The sequence below is a fragment of the Marmota flaviventris genome, chromosome 10, assembly GCF_047511675.1.
Source record: "Marmota flaviventris isolate mMarFla1 chromosome 10, mMarFla1.hap1, whole genome shotgun sequence".
NCBI classification, from domain to species: Eukaryota; Metazoa; Chordata; class Mammalia; order Rodentia; family Sciuridae; genus Marmota; species Marmota flaviventris.
In genome coordinates, this window is record NC_092507.1 from 41,103,781 (window position 1) to 41,120,441 (window position 16,661).

General features: G+C 36.6%; 1 protein-coding gene and 2 pseudogenes across 3 annotated transcripts in view; 2 read left to right on the forward strand and 1 right to left on the reverse strand.

Annotated features, from left to right (window-relative positions):
- Positions 1-16,661, forward strand: part of Zfyve9 (zinc finger FYVE-type containing 9) — a 217,031-nt gene that overhangs the window by 1,563 nt on the left and 198,807 nt on the right. The gene's annotated exons all lie outside the window — the stretch shown is intronic.
- On the reverse strand, positions 11,277-11,769 carry LOC114100288 (glycine cleavage system H protein, mitochondrial-like; annotated as a pseudogene).
- LOC114100357 (ATP synthase subunit d, mitochondrial pseudogene) lies at positions 12,479-13,060 on the forward strand (annotated as a pseudogene).

A 16,661-nucleotide genomic window follows, 5' to 3' on the forward strand; every position in this document is an offset into this window, starting at 1 on the left:
CTATGAAAATGTCTTACTAAATTATATTGGGACCATAGTTGAATTTATCAACTAAAAACAATAATATGGGGTAGTCTTCTAGATACCTAGAAAAGCCATAATTTAACCTCTTCTGCAGCATGAGAAGCTCCTGAGGTCTAGGGAGGTTAGGCATGGTAAACATTTTTGAGGAACTGCTGTTATATGTTGTACACTGCGTTGTTTTTTTCACACAGATCTTGCTGTGTTGCCCAGGCAGGTCTCAAATTCATGAACTCCAGTGATTCACCTGCCTCAGCTTCTGGAGTAGCCAGTAATACAGCACTGGGCTCCTTGAATTGTTTTTGTCAGATTTTGTTTAAATATTTCTAACTGTAAATTTTTGTTAGATTAATATAGGTTTTTAAAAGTCTTATTCATTTCTCTAAGGGTTTTTAAAGACCAACATTAGAATCAGTTGAGAGTGCTGATTTAAAAAAATAATCAGCTGATTATTATTAATATTATTTATAATACTGATTCCTGGCAGCTTGAATTAGAATCCTAGAGATAATAGTGGCTCAAAAGTCTTTGTGTGTGTGTGTGTGTGTTGGAACCCAGGGTTCACATATGCTAGGCAAGTACTTTGCCACTGAACTACATTTCTAGCCTTAAATTTTTTTTTTTTTGTTTTTAGATTTTGAGACAGGGTCTTGCTAAATTGTCCTATTTGGCATCAAATTTGTGTTCCTCCTGCCTCAGCCTACTGTGGTAGCTGGGTTGTCTGTCCTCTTGCCAGCTAAAAATCTTAATTCTTATTAAGTGTCTCCATTCTTATTAAAGTTTGGAAATCACTGTTAAAAGTTAACTAACCTTGCAGGGTGTGGTGACACATGCCTGTAATCCCAGCAGTTTGAGAGGCTGAGGCAGAGGATTGGGAATTCAGACAGCCTCAGCAATTTAGTGAGGCCCTAAGCAACTCAGTGAGACCCTGTCTCCAAATAAAATATAAAAAAAGGACTGGAGATGTAGTTCAATGGTTAAATTCCTCTGGATTTAATACCTGGTACAAAAAAAAAAAAAGTTAACTAACATTGCTGGGCATAGTGTCACATGCTGTAATCCCTGCAGCTCAGGAGGCTGAGGCACGAGGATTCTAAGTTCAAAGCTAGTCTCAGCAACTCAGCAAAACCCTATTTAAAAAAAAAAAAAAAAAAAAAAAGCTGGGCATGTTGCTCAGTGGTTAAGTGCACCTGGGTTCAATCCTGGTGCCAGGAAAAGAAAAGTTAACTAACCATACCTAGCTGAATGAAAACATAAATTTTCTAGCAAAGCTATCAGTCTTAAGTGGCAATAAAAGTAATTTCTCATAGCAACAGATAATGGTGTTATAATGTTAGAAAGAAAAGTGAAATTTTGAGAAACAGCTGATGAACAATTCAGTTTCAACAAACATTTATTAGAGTCTCCTGTAGTCACTGTGGTGTTACAGAATGATATCTGACCACTTATCTTGGCACTTAATGGACCTTGTTGTCATTGTCTGTAAAATGCAGATAGTTATTATACTTTACCTTGTAAAACTTTTAGGATAAATGCATTTGAATAAGTATTGAAGTAAAATAAAACATTTATAAAATTGTAGCTATTAATCTGAAGTGTCAGATTCTGTCTAAGTGTTCCAAGAAGCACAAAAACGACCAAGGTTTCTACTAGTGTTTAGCTAATTCTGGAAGCAGGACAAGTTTAATTAACTGTTACAAGGCAGGGTCAGAAAAATGTTGTAATTGAGTGGAATGAGCTAGAATGAGCTAGATCTTTGCTTAGGGCTTCTGTGTCTCATCCAGTGCCATGCCCATTGGTAAAGTATAGGGATGTGGCTAACATGAGAGAGGCCCTGTGTTCAAACCCTAGCACCACCAAAAAATAAAAATTAAAAAAATTGATGCATTTATTCCAATTCCTGATTCAGTGTTTTCTTCTTCTTTTTTTTACTTTTTAAAATTTATTTTTATTGATGCATTATAATTATGCATAATAGTGGGATTCACTATGCCATATTGGTACCTGCACATAATTTGATCAATCTCATTCCCTAGTATTTCCCTTTCCTTCCCATGATTCAGTGTCGTCTTTAAGGAAATAATTGTATGGTTGCCTTATAAGTGCTAGTTTTATATTGACTTCTTTTTTTTTTAAAGGTAAGATACCTTTTTTTTTTTAGAGAGAGAATTTTTTAATATTTATTTTTTAGTTTTCGGCGGATACAACATCTCTGTTTGTATGTGGTGCTGAGGATCGAACCCGGGCCGCACGCATGCCAGGCGAGCGTGCTACCGCTTGAGCCACATCCCCAGCCCCTTATATTGACTTCTTAAGAAAGGCAGAACGAATGAAGATGATTCCTTTTTTGCTAAGCTACCACTGTTCATTGCACTCACTAAAACTTTCATTTGACACCTGTTGTGTACTGGCCACAGACTGGCTGATAGCAAGGCACAAAGCTTCATTAAAAGATAATTGCCTGGATTTTAGCTAAAGTTCTTTTGTTGCTAAAGGGTGGTGTGTGTGTGTGTGTGTGTGTTTTATGATTATTAATTGCATGATGTGGTGCTGTTTGTGGAGTCAGATGTGACAGGAATCCTTGTATAACTCTTAGAGCAATGTGACATTTGGATTTTGAGTTTATTCTTCTGTGTTATTGTAGTAAAAACTCTTCCCCTCCCAGGGAAATAGAACAGGTTCTATGAGAAAAAATTATCAAAAGCAATTAGCTCAGTGTCTGTCACATAGAAGGTAATCAGTAATTATACATTTCTATTTGTCCTTTTGAGGAAAATAAAAACAAAAACCAGGCCTTAGAATTTTTGTGTGACTTAAAATTTGGGAGCTTTAATTGTTTTAGAGAATGAATCTATTTTGGAATTCTTTGAAATTTTCGATAGAAATAATTTTGGTTCTAATTTAGTACACTTTTTTCCATTTCATTTTTTATTGCACATTATTCATATTCACAATTTTACATTGATTTTTAATAGTATTTATGTGTATTTGACTGCATTTTATAGAGCAACATTCTTTTTATATAATGATCATTGGAAAATACATAGTTGCCAATATTGAATAGAAATAGTATACATACTTAATTTTCAAAAGTAATATCAATTTATTAAACATTTAAGAACTGAAGAGTTTTTGAAACATAGTCTTTTCCTTTTGATCTATAGTAAATTAGAACTAGATTTTAATATCTGTCACACATGGCTTCCAGTCTTATAACTTATATTACCTTGAACAAGTTTCTTACTTTCTTTAAGCCTTAATTTATTCTTCTATAGAATAAGGCTGACAGTACCCTCTTTATAGGATTACTGTGAGGATTAAGTGATATGTGTGACAGAGAGCTATAGTTCAGTCCCATGGGTCCTGGTAAGTAAGTGTAACTTGAGAAGTGGAAAAATATATTTCTGTTTGAATTTTGAAAGAGCTTAAAAGATCATTAATTATTTATGTAGTTTACTACTAAGAAATAAAATCAACATGATAAAAAAAATTGGGGAGGGTATTGGAGATTGAACCTAGGGCTGCTTTCCTCTAAGCTACATCCCCAGCCCTCTTTATTTTTTATTTTGAGACAGGTTTTGCTAAGTTGGTGAGGCTGACCTCAAACTTGTGATCCTCCTGCCTGAACCTTCCAAGTTGTTGAGATTACAGGCATGTACCATGACCCCTGGCAACATCATCAGATTTCAAAGTGATAGAGATTACTTAATTAAGGATGAATCAAGGTGTCAGTAGAATCAATATTTTAATTGTATAGTTAGTACAATGCTTTATACTTTATCATAGTGGATTTTATTTAAAAATTAATTTTCAAATGCTGTGCATAAAATACACAATTAAAAAATTTTGAAGTTTAAATAGGACTTTAAAATTTTTTCTTTTTAATTTTATTTTTTCATTTTTTATTGGTGCATTATAGTTGTACATAATGGGTGGGATTTTGTTGTTATATAGTCATCTTTTAAATTATTTTAAATAGCCCACTTACAGAATCGAATTATTGGGAAAATTAGAACAGTGCGTAATATTTTATACTTATACCCTTTGAAAGTCTTTAGTAAAATAAGGTAAAGATGAGAAGATCTCTATGGACACACATTAAAATCAAGAAAAAGTGGGCTGGGGCTGTAGCTCAGTGGTAGAATGCCTGCTTCACTCGTGTGAGGCACTAGGTTCGATTCTAAGCACCACATATAAATAAATAAAATAAGTGTCCATCAACAACTAACAAAATATTAAAAATTCCCATCAATGTGCCTTAAGTTCTACTTTTCCCTTGACTAATGTAAATCCAATGACTTTTTGATTTAAAAAAATTTTTTTTTAATATAGTGTTGAGGATCAAATTCAGTGCTTCACACATGCGAGGCCGGTGCTCTACCACTGAGCTACAAACCCAGCCCTCATTGGTGGGAATTTTGAGGTATTTGGGATTTTATATTATAGAACTGTTTACAAAAGTCTCATTTTTTTCCTGCAAATTGTTTCTTTGTTTTAAATTCTTGCATTTACTTATTTAAACTTAATGCTTTTGCTGCCTTGGGCCTTTACCTATAATAAACTTGCTTGCTTGCTTCCTTCCTTACTTTCTCTGAGGATTGATCTCCAGGGGCATTTGACCACTGAGCCACATCCCCAGCCCTGTTTCGTATTTTACTTAGAGACAGGATCTCACTGAGTTGCTTAGTACCTCTCTTTTGCTGAGGCTGGCTTTGAACTCTCAGTCCTCCTCCCTCAGCCTCCTGAGCCGCTGGGAGTATAGCCCTGTGCCACTGTGCCCCCGTCAAAGTATTTTTTTGTGTGGGTGGGTATTGAGGATTGAACTCAGGGTATTCGACCACTCAGCTGCATCCCCAGCCCTGTTTCTTATTTTATTTAGAGACAGGGTCTCACTGAGTTGATTAGTGCCTCCCCATTGCTAAGGCTGGCTTTGAATTTGCAATCCTCCTGCCTCAGCTTCCCCAGCCACCACCCCTAGCAAAAGTTTATTTTTTATAATAGCTTTATTGAGGTATAATTCAAATACCATATAATTGACCCATTTAAAGTGTAAAATTCAGTGACTTTCAGTATATTCACAGAGTTATGCAAACATCACTACTATCTAATTTTATTTTTTTAAAAAGAGGACAGCTTTATTTTGACTCACAGTTTGGGAGGTGTCAGTCCATGGTTGGTTGGCCTGTCATTTGGGGGCCCGTGGCAGGCAGCATACCATAGAGGGAGTGTTAGATGCACTCGACTGCTCACTTCATGGCGGACACAACATCTTTGTTTGTATGTGGTGCTGAGGATCGAACCCGGGCCAGATGCATGCCAGGTGAGCGCGCTACCGCTTGAGCCACATCCCCAGCCCCATTACTATCTAATTTTAGAACATTTTCATCACTCCCAACCAGTACCCATTAGCCTCATCTCCAATATCCTCCCAATTCCCTCAGCTCAAGGCAACCACTAATATACTTTCTACTTCTGTGGATTCAGACAATTAATATAAATGGAATCATATAATATATAACTGGTTTCTATCAATTAGCATTTTTCCAGGGTTCAACAACATGCATTAATAGTTAATTTTTTTATCGACAAATAATGTTCTTTTGTATGAATATATCACTTTTATTCATTTTTAAGTTGGGTTATTTCCACTTTTTGGCTGTTATGAATAATATTGTTAGGAATGTTATTTCTCATTTCTGTATAAATTATTGTGTGAACATATATTTTTTGGGGATAGACAGGAGTGGAATTGCTGGTCATATGATAACTGTTTCACCTGTTGAGGAAATGCCGCATACTGTTTTACAAAGTGGCTGTACCTTTTTAAAATTCCCAACAATGAGGGTTCCAGTTTCTTTACATCCTTACCAACACTTGATATCTGTTTCTTTAATTATAATCATCTTAGTGTGAAGTGGTAAGGTAAGGTTCTATTTGAGGTTTATAATTTTTGCATATAATCATTGTTGAAGTTTTTACTGGCAGATAGATTGACAGATTGTTTGATGATAAGGAATGGTTTTGGCATCAGGACAAAAGCTATGAACTTTCTAGTTTCCTGTTTAGTAAGCAGTGAATTCAGTTATTAGAACTGGTTAATCACATTGGGTAAGTGATGGGAATGGTAGTGTGTGGACTTGTGCTATTTAAAAGGCTGTCTTTTAAGAATATTTCTTAACAAAAGGCAGTTGTACATTGATCATATCCACCTTCCCATTACCCCCTTTCATCCTCCCTTCTTTCCACCAATATATGCATATATGCAAATGTCACAGAGAAACCTGTTAATGTGTATCAGTAATATTTGTTGTTAATAATAATAAAAAAGGCAATTGTAAGCCCTAGGTTTAGTTTTCCTTTAACTCTACTGAAACATTTCTAAAAATTTAAAGTCCAGTTGAATATAAACATTCCAAAGGACTCATGTTTGACAGATTTTAAAGATTGTCATTACTTATCAATGATATATACTTTTATATAAATATAAATTAGTCATTGTTTTTTATTCTTATGTGTAGTATATTAACCTCTTTTTTGTACTCCATTCAAGGTAGTAAAACTTTTCTATGAGGGTTTGTAGGAGATAGTTCAAATACAGCAATAGTGACTTGCTAAAGTTTCTAAAAAGATTTTTCAGGCCAGTTAGAAAATACTGCAGGGAACCATTATTTTATAAACAAAATACAAGTTTTGGTCCTTAATTTCTATATACAATGGAATATCCACAATGTTTTCCCACTGAAAATCACTTTGGAAACCTGTAGTGCTGACTTTGAACTGAGGTGAAAGTTTTCCACTGGTTTGTTACACAATTTTTCAGTTACTTTGCACACCATTATTTCCATATTAAGTTATAAAAACAGTAATTTTGGAGCCTTTTTGGTAGAATTCATGAAAAGGCAAGCATTTTTTTGATTTAATTCTTTGCTAATCTTCCTGGTTAAGGCTTGGTATTTTATCTGCCAGAATTTGTTTTATTAAAATAAAGAGTAAATGATGCATGTTTTTATTACTATTTCATAACACAACAAAATATTTCAAAATTCTCTTAAGTAAAATAAATCAAGCAAGCAATTTCAAAATTTTGTGAAATTTTCTGTTAGGATTTATGTAATTGTTACTGTCCATTTTTCACTTTCAGTTGAACAAGAGAAACTCTAAAAAGTAATGGAAATAAAACACTTGCCAGTTTGTGAAAAGCCTCAGTTTCAAAATACATCATGTAGACCTTGGTATGATTCTAGTGATGTAATAATCACCCATAGTTTCTGTTTGTTTTAAAATTAGTAGCTGAGGTAAATTATTTTTGAGGTTACTGTGAAGTCACTCTTGGAAATTCCTGCTCAGTGTTTAAGAAATGAGGTTGAAATTCTTGAACCTGTCAGACAGCCCTTCAGGATTTGGTTCCAATCTGATCATTTCTCATTCCTTTTTTTCTGTATCAATTCTTCCAAGATTTCAAGTTCATGAAGTTTTCCTTGTTTTCTTTTACATTTTATTACTTGTGTAATACAAAAGCTTTAACTACAGTGTGCCATCTTTCTGTAAGGTGTTTCATGTATGTTATTTTCAACCGTTAAAATGACCTTATAATATCCATAGTATTATGCATATTTACAGTTGAGGGAACTGAGGCTTGGAGAGTTTTATTGATTTTCCACATCCATGATTTCAAATCCATGTATGTCTGACTACAGTCTACATTTTTTCCTCTTGTGAATCTTCCCATGTGTCTGTGTTTGTTTTATCTACTGGTTTTCCGCAGTGCTTCAGGAATTATTCATATTGGGAGAGTACAAATTAGTTGATTGACTTTGGTGGATATTTGCCTTGGAAGTATGCTATTGGCATAGCATTTTGTATAAGAAAAAAGTTAGGTATGTATGTATTGTATATATTTTGGGACTTTCTGCTTTCATATACTGGTATTTTTGAAGTTGATAAATGTTTCATTTGCTATTACTGCATAAATATAAAAATTGATCTGAGTCTCAGTTTTGTGATCTGAAAATTAGTGGTAGATCAGATAGCAAGGCCCTTATGCATTTAATATTATATTTCATATTCTAAAGGAGAACCAGGTGAAAAGATAGATGGCATGTAGGTGACTCCAGTCACTGGTGATGAACTATCATAGATGAAATGAGGAACTATGGACAGTGGTGGCTGAGGAAGGTGGGAAATCCAAGACCAAGAGATTATAATTTACGTAAAAGTTTTCCTTGTAATCAATAAAGATAATATATTTCTGAATAAAACCCCTGAAACTCTGAAATTAGTTTGTGATTGGGGGCCCCTTCTTTCTGTAGCTAATGCTTCAGGAGCCTGAGGCAGGAGGATCACAAGATCAAAGCCACCCTCAGCAAGTTGGTGAGATACTGTCTCAAAATAAAAAATATAAGAGGTCTGGGGATGTTGCTCCGTGGTTAAGGCCCCCTGGTACCAAACATAAATACATACATACATACATACATATATACATACATAAATGAAGAGTGGGCTTCTTCAGATTCTAAAGGCAGCACATTCTATACACAGGATGCTACTGTGGCCCATATATGAGGTGACACATAAGGCTACACAAAAGATGCAACCCTTTCTTCTGTCTTTTCTTGTGATAGTGTACATATGTTTGAGAAAAAATATATCTGGAGCTGTGTTACATGAAAATAACAAGGTCATAAATAGCACACTTGAAATAATTAAAGCTCTCCTGCTGGTCACAAAATGAACATTTAATAATTAAAATGTGGCCCTATTGTAGATCTTCAGAGTTTATTTATAAAACAAAGGAAGGAACATTTTGCATTCAGAAAGGATAAAGTGAGTTTTGATGACAAAACTTTTATATAGCTTTTCCACTCTCAAGGTATTAGAGATACTAATAGTATTAGAGATGGGTAATGTTTAGACTTTCTGGAAAGCTAGAAAATTATTATCCTTTTCTTTATTAGTTTCTTCTGGAATCCTTGGATTACTGAATCTTGACTTTGGAAAGATATTGTCCTAGGCTAGGATTTCTAGTGTATTCCCTAGGTGCAAAGAAATGTTCTTTGGTCACATAAGTTTGGGCTTTCAGCATTCTATATAGATCAAGTACAGATATGCAAATACACATTAATATTTTAAAGACAGAGTAAAAATTAAGAGAGTTGTTTAACTTTGTTCAGCTATATATTAACCCAAACTTATTTGGCCCTGGCATTCTTTTTCCCCCAACATGGTACTTAGTAATTTGCCTTTTACTGATGTAGGTCAACTTTTATCTGCTTCATTCTCACAATTTTAATGAACATTTGACTCTTGGTTGATAGGCCCTGATTATTTCCTGAAGAATATCATTTTGTTGTTGTTTACTGTCATTAGAAAGTTTTCTTTTATGTTTGGCAAAAAAATTTGCTTTCCTCTAAGTATCTGTCATTTTGTTGTTTTGCATTCTGAAACTATATAGAATAAATAATTGTCTCATCCTAATGTCTAAAGTTGACAAGTTAATACTCCCCCTAGCATATTGATTAAAAGTACATGCAGTGGAGCAGGCTGCTTGGTTTCAAATTTTAGTTAAACTACCTTTAGCTCAGTGTTATGGCACATGCCTGTAATCCCAGCAATTTGAGAGGTTGAGGCAGGAGGAAAGTTCAAAGCCAACCTCAGCAACTTAGCAAGGCCCTGTCTCAAAAAAATAAAAAGGGCTGGGGATGTGGCTCGTTGGTAAGCACCCCTTGATGAATTAAATTTGCTTTCTCTTAACACCTCACAGTGGAGATTAAATTTCAACCCATGAAACTTTGGGAACCACAATCAGACCATATCCAAACCAGAGTAAGTATTATGAAAGCTCTCATGTACATGGTGATAGTTAGGACTGTATTGACAGGAAAGGCAAACCCATATCTATAATAAGTGACCTGTACTAGTGAGACTCATTTGCTGGCCCTTCTGAGATAGAAGGGGCACAGTGTAGTCAACTTGCTTGATTTATGTTTTTTGTCTTGTGGGCTTTGATGTTGGTCTCTGTTGCTCATGGGTTGGACATTCAGAATTAGGATTGGGAGATGGAAGTCCACCCTTTATTCTCTGTCCTTATCTCTATTTCTGCCAGAGTGACCTTTGTTCATTTCCTCATCATGCTAGTTCTGGGATGGCATATGTCAGCAGAATCATTTTGTCTGTTTGTTCAGTGTCTTTTCTGCATCAGATGCTTTCTGGTGGGCATAATACATAAAACAGATTTTTATACTTTGTTACTCCCATATTCAATTGACTGTGTATTGGAAATATTTGGAAAAAAGTGCATCTGTACTGAACATTTACAGGCTTTTTTTGTTGTACTTTTTCCCTAAACAATATAGAATAACAACTATTTACATATTATTTCCATAGCCCTAGGTATTTATTTGCCTCTACCCATACCTGTTGCACATTTTTTTTTTTTTGGTGGGGATTACGGAGATTGGACCCAGGGGTGCTTTATACTGAGCTACATCCCCAGTTTTTTAAATTTTTATTTTGAGATAGGATCTCATTAAGTAGCTGAGGATCTTGCAAAATTGCTGAGGCTGGCCTCTCACTTGAGATCCTCCACTGGGATTACAGGTGTGCACCACTGTTCCTGGCCCCTCTTATCACATTATTTTTCCTTAAAGGCTTCTGACCAGTTGGCAAGTTCATTTGGCATTCATTGTCCATGAGTCTGTATATATATTCTTACCCCAGGATACTTTTCTTTCTTTCTCTTTTTTTTCTTTTTTTTTTATGAAGTTGAATATTTTGTTATTTTGCTGCAAGCTGTTGTTTCAGTGTATTAAAAATAACACCAGTAAATGCAGAACATTAATACATTAAGACAGTAGTGTTCTTCTGACACTGTACAACATACATTTTCCTCCATGCCCAGTTTTTCCAATGGAAAATCATTAAGTATACTGATCCAAATCCAGGGATGGATGTAAGCAAGTTACAATGTTTTGTTAGGCTTATAACAAGATTATCCTTGAATTATATACTTTTTATAAGTAGTTTTTACCACAGATAATTTTATGAATTCTGATACTAACCTAACGCCTACTCTAAAAATCATAAGGAATTGTAAAAAAGATGCATATTGTGTTTATCTGCAGTCATTGGGAAGTTAAGGGGTATCTTCTTCCAGTAGCAGTGTTGAGAGTAGTTTTTATGTCTTCTGTCCACCACTAACTTAAGACAACTGCCGAAGTTATTTTACACTAGTTTATTTAGGGTGCCATTTTCACTCCTCAATAGATTTTTACATATTTCTCATATGCTTCTTCACTCACTAGGTCATCTAGTTCTGAAGGGTCACTCAGTGACATCTTTATCAGCCAACCATCTTCACAACAAGATTTGTTCACAAGCCCTGGGTTTTCTGCAAGTGCCTTATTAATTTCAGTTACTTCTGGTAGAGGAGAATAGAGTTCACTGGCAGCTTTCACGCTTTCCAAAGCACCAAACTCATCTTGTTTTTTCAATTTTGTCCCAACTTCACGCAGACTACAGAGCTTCCTGTGCAAAACTGCTGATTCCCACTGTTCCAATACTGTTTTCTGTAGTTATCCATTCATGTTTCTCTGTGAATTTACACACAGAGAGCAGAGCAGGCCAGTGAGCAGCGTCCAAACGGCGTCTGCCCTCACCCACCAGGGCTGCGGTGGGCAGAGAGCTGCGGGCACAGGGACTGCGCAAGCTGCAGGCTGAAGCTAGTGTGCTCTGCACCACTTGAAGCACCATGTTCGCAAGGGTACAGAGTGTCGCCTGCTGTGTCTCTGCCACCCTGCGACCCCCAGTGGGAGTGGCCAGGATACTTTTCTTTCTACACAAATCATAACCAGGTGCACCACTTAAAAGTTCTTTTAGGAAGGTTTTCTCATTTCACTGTCAAGGTCAACCTTAAGTGTGACTATATTGGAGTTGTTTATTTTCAGCATGTATTCACATACTGAGCTGATCTGTTTATAAGCCAAGCTTCTGCTTTTTTTTCCCTCCCATTTTAATCCCAAAGGATCCCCTAAACAGCTATGGATGTGAGCTGAGGAAGGGGTGCTGGTAAAACTGTGGTGGGTGTCAGGGAAGTCTTGGCTACCTGTTTATGTAGCTTACTTATGCCTTTGGTTTTGTTTCAGAAAGTTCAATTCTTCATGCACCATTTGCATTTTATAATGAGTTACTGCTGAGCTCATCTGGCTTTGTGACTGGGAGAATCATAGTTAGCTCATTATCAAAAAAGTTCTGGACACATGGTACCCATGATCAAGCATGGCTTTTCTGTAGAATTCTAGGGTCTTGCATTTTAATTCTTCCACTGGGGCTTGCTGTCAGCCCTATACCACATCTTTTCCCACAATTAAGTGTTGTAATACAGTCTGGAGGTGCTGCACAGTTGTTTCCCCTACTCAAAGCTGGTAGCCTTTTGTGTCACCTCATATATAGGTCACAGTAGCATCCTGTGTATAGAATGTGCTGCCTTTATAATCTGAAGAAGCACACTCTCCTGGGGTCGGTGAAGGATCCCAAGATGGCTGGGCACAAACTTGCTCTAAAAACCATTGACTGGGTAGCTTTTGGGGAGATCATTCCCCGAAACCAAAAGGCTATTGCTAACTCCCTGAAGTCCTGGAATGAGATCCTCACCTCTAGGTTGGCTACTCTGCCTGAGAAACCACCAGCTATTGACTGGGCTTACTACAAGGCAATGTTGCCAAGGCGGGTTTGGTGGATGACTTTGAAAAGAAGTTTAATGCCCTGAAGGTTCCTTTGCTAGAGGATAAATATACTGCACAGGATGCTGAAGAAAAGGAAGATGTAAAAAGTTGTGCTGAGTTTGTCTCTCTCTCAAAGGCCAGGATTAAAGAATATGAGAAACAGCTGGAGAAAATGAAGAACATAATTCCATTTGATCAGATGACCATTGAGGACTTAAATGAAGTCTTCCCAGAAACCAAATTAGACAAGAAGAAATATCCCTATTGGCCTCACCAGCCCATTGAGAATTTATAAAAAACTTGAATCCAAGAGGAATTTCTGCCCTTGTATTACAAACTCTGCACATTAAAAATATTAATTATAAAAAAAGAATCTGAAGAAGCCACTCTTTTTATTTATGTATTTAAGTTTGGTACCAGGGGGCCTTAACCACTGAGTCACATCCCCAGACCTTTTATATTTTTTATTTTGAGACAGTGTCTCACCAACTTGCTGAGGGTGGCTTTGATCTTGTGATCCTCCTGCCTCAGGCTCCTGAGTTGCTGGGATTACTTACAGGTGTGTACTAGTATGCCCGGTTGTTTATTTATTTTGTTGCCATGCTGGGAATTGAACCCAGGGCCTTGTGCATGCTAGGCAAGTGCTTTAACACTGAGCCATATCTCTAGCCCTTCTACTTATTCTTTTTTTTTTTTGTTGGGGACACAAGATTGCTTTGTGCTTTGCAGATATGCATTGGCATGAACCTGACCACTGGACTCTTAAATGGCTGAGTCCTAATTTATGTGTCCATGGATTCTACATCTACAGATTCAGTTGATTATGGATTGGAAATATTTGGGAAAAAATGCATTTGTACTGATGCATGTACAGGCTTTTCTCGCCATTATTCCCTAAACAATACAGTATAACAAACAACGATTTACATAACATATACATTGCACTATGAATTATAAGTAATCTAGAGATGACTTAAATCAGGAGGATGTGTAGTTTATAAGCAAGAACTATGCCATTTTATATAAGGAATTTGAGTATCCATAGATTCTGGTGTCCATGAGGGCACAGGATCCTGGAACCAATCCCCTGTCAATACTGATGAATGATTGTAGGGTTCCCCCCCTTGGAGCACATATATCTTACCAGCCCTTCAGCATGTAAGCCACTTCTTGCTCCTCAACAAGATCAACACAATTTCATTGATGTAATAGACAGATAGATATGCTGTTCTGAGTCTCTCTCTCTTCACACTATGTGTTAAGTCAGTGGGTCTGGATCTGACAACTGGCTCAGGTCCAGTTATTGGGTAAGGGCTAGTGGATTTTTACTGGGACAGTCATTCTTAGTCTTCTGCTTTTTCTTGCCTTGTTTTGATTGTATATAATAAGCAGAACTGTTGTTGACTGTTTTTCTCCTAATGACACTATCCCATTAACTATATCTACAGTTCCCTGAGGGTCAAGCCTTGTTGATTGCCTCCCACCTTGTCAGTCATAATAATAATTGATACACTTTGTGTACAACCAGAGAAATGAAAAATTGTGGTCTATTTGTGCACTATGAATTGAAATGCATTCTGCTGTCATGTATAACTAATTAGCACAAATAAATAAATTAAAAAAATAACTGATGCACTCACTAATGTTTCTGGTGTTTAAATGTTGCCACCTGGCTATTGTTGCTTCAGTGCCCACTATTTTTATTGCTTTTAATAAGCCAAACAAGCTCTGTGACAACTTTTCCTTTAGGGAAGAAACATCACTGGACTTCTTAGCAATGTTGGTGCCTCTCATACCAGTATATTCCCGATGACCTTGGTGAATGGTCTGACCTTACATAATATATCCGTTCTACCATACCCAATTTATTGAGCCTACTAATTCTATCCTTCACTCTCTGCCATGTCAGTTCAGGCATTTCAATCCTATTCAGTGCCATCATTTTTTCTGGGCTTTCAGGAACCATCATAGCAGTGAGTTTATACCACCCCCAGGTCCATGCCACAGTGTTAATTTCCATTTTCTGAGTGCCCCAGCCCCCACTGCCTCAGTAAACTTTATCTTAGTCTAATGTTCCTGCCTCCCCTCAAAATCTAGCACCACTGATATTCCTCCAATCTGCTGGTTTATTCTTATAGTTTGAGATTTATAGTAACTTTCTCCTATTTCAGGCCCAACATGTCCTTGACAGATTTAGCATTAGCTACTATCATGGCAGCCAGGAGTGGAGATGGAGGCAAATCCAGAGTTACCTTATAGCTGAAAGGCCTCTGAATTGTGTTCCTGCATAATGGGGAGTACTGACTCATTCTTGCAGACTCTTAGGGTTCAAAGGAGTCTGGAGGATGGCAGTCTTTGAGGACAACCATCTTAGAGGACCCTATCCTATCTGTGAGGCTTCTAGATTTTCTAAAGACCTGATTTTGATATAACATACTTGCCCTGGTGGATACTTGCCCCCTGGTGTAGTGTTCCAGTATCTTTGAAGTAAGGTTCTTTAATCACCTTGAATTTGCTCTTCATCTTTTACTGTTCTCCCACTGTAGGTGATAAGAATCTCTTTGTGGGCTTCCAAAGAGACCTCTGGCCTTCACATTTAGTTTTCAACAGTTTGTTAACTGCCCTTTCTGGGGAGTCAATGCAATCTAACAGCTAGCCAATTCCATTGTTGTTGTATATATAATGTATTCCTTATACTTTTCAGACACATGAATCTTTATACTAGTCAGAGTGTTTCTCACTGGGACTGTTCTCCATAAAACTTGTGAAAGCATTAGTTCAAACTTAGGTCACCACCTTGTGCCAAGGATTGTCCGTACCTCACATCCCCAACTAGGATGAGATTCTCATTGTCAGTAGGATAGCAAATAACCTAGTTTCCAAGCTCCATCTTACCTCCTGCATTCTTAATCCATTTGTGGTATCAAACATGTCAGTTGGAGTCATTTGGGAAATAGCTTCTAAGAATAAAAGAGGTTAGGAATACAAGAGGTTTATGTGAAAGGGACGGACTTCTGTGAAAAGAAAGGAGGATGAGGCAGAACTGTCGGGGAGAGCCTTAGGACAGTATCTGAAAACATAGTGAAGACTCTTAGAGCAAAAATTATCTGAAGTTCTGAGATTACAGAAATGGCCAGACCTTAGTGCTCGGGCTGTGATCAGTCATTGGCTGGGACTACCCAGGAAGTACATGACTTCATATTAAAAGCAGGGGATCCTGAAGGGACTGCAGCTAGAGACGTGTATAATTATATACCTAGCAGCTTATTGGCAAGTTCGTTCGTTCGTTCTTTCTTTTATTTTTTTTATTGGTTGTTCAAAACATTACAAAGTTCTTGACATATCATATTTCATATATTAGATTCAAGTGGGTTATGAACTCCCATTTTTACCCCAAATACAGATTGCAGAATCACATCGGTTACACATCCACATTTTTACATAATGCCATATTAGTAACTGTTGTATTCTGCTACCTTTCCTATCCTCTACTATCCCCCCTCCCATTGGCAAGTTCTTTCATGAAGAGTGATACAAGTGACACACCTTTATGGCTGCTAAACATACTAACTACTAAGCAATGTTAGGTATTATTGTTATAATGATCCTTTGATTACATTTTTCTGAATTGCTTTTATGATTTGTAGCTAAAATTTGTTTTTGTTTTTCCTTTTTTTTTTTGCAGTACTGGGGATTGATCCCATGGTTCATCTATTGTTGTACTATATTCCCAGCCCTTTTTATTTTTATTTTGATACAGGGATTTGTAAAGTTGCCCAGCCTCTCAAATTGAGCCACTATGTCCAGCTGTAACTAAAATCTTTTCTAGAAATCTTAATTTCTTCATTATTTTCTCTTGAATATGTTTGTCAATATGAAATACAAGTTTTGTACTTAGAATAGAAAACAAGTATTTCAGGT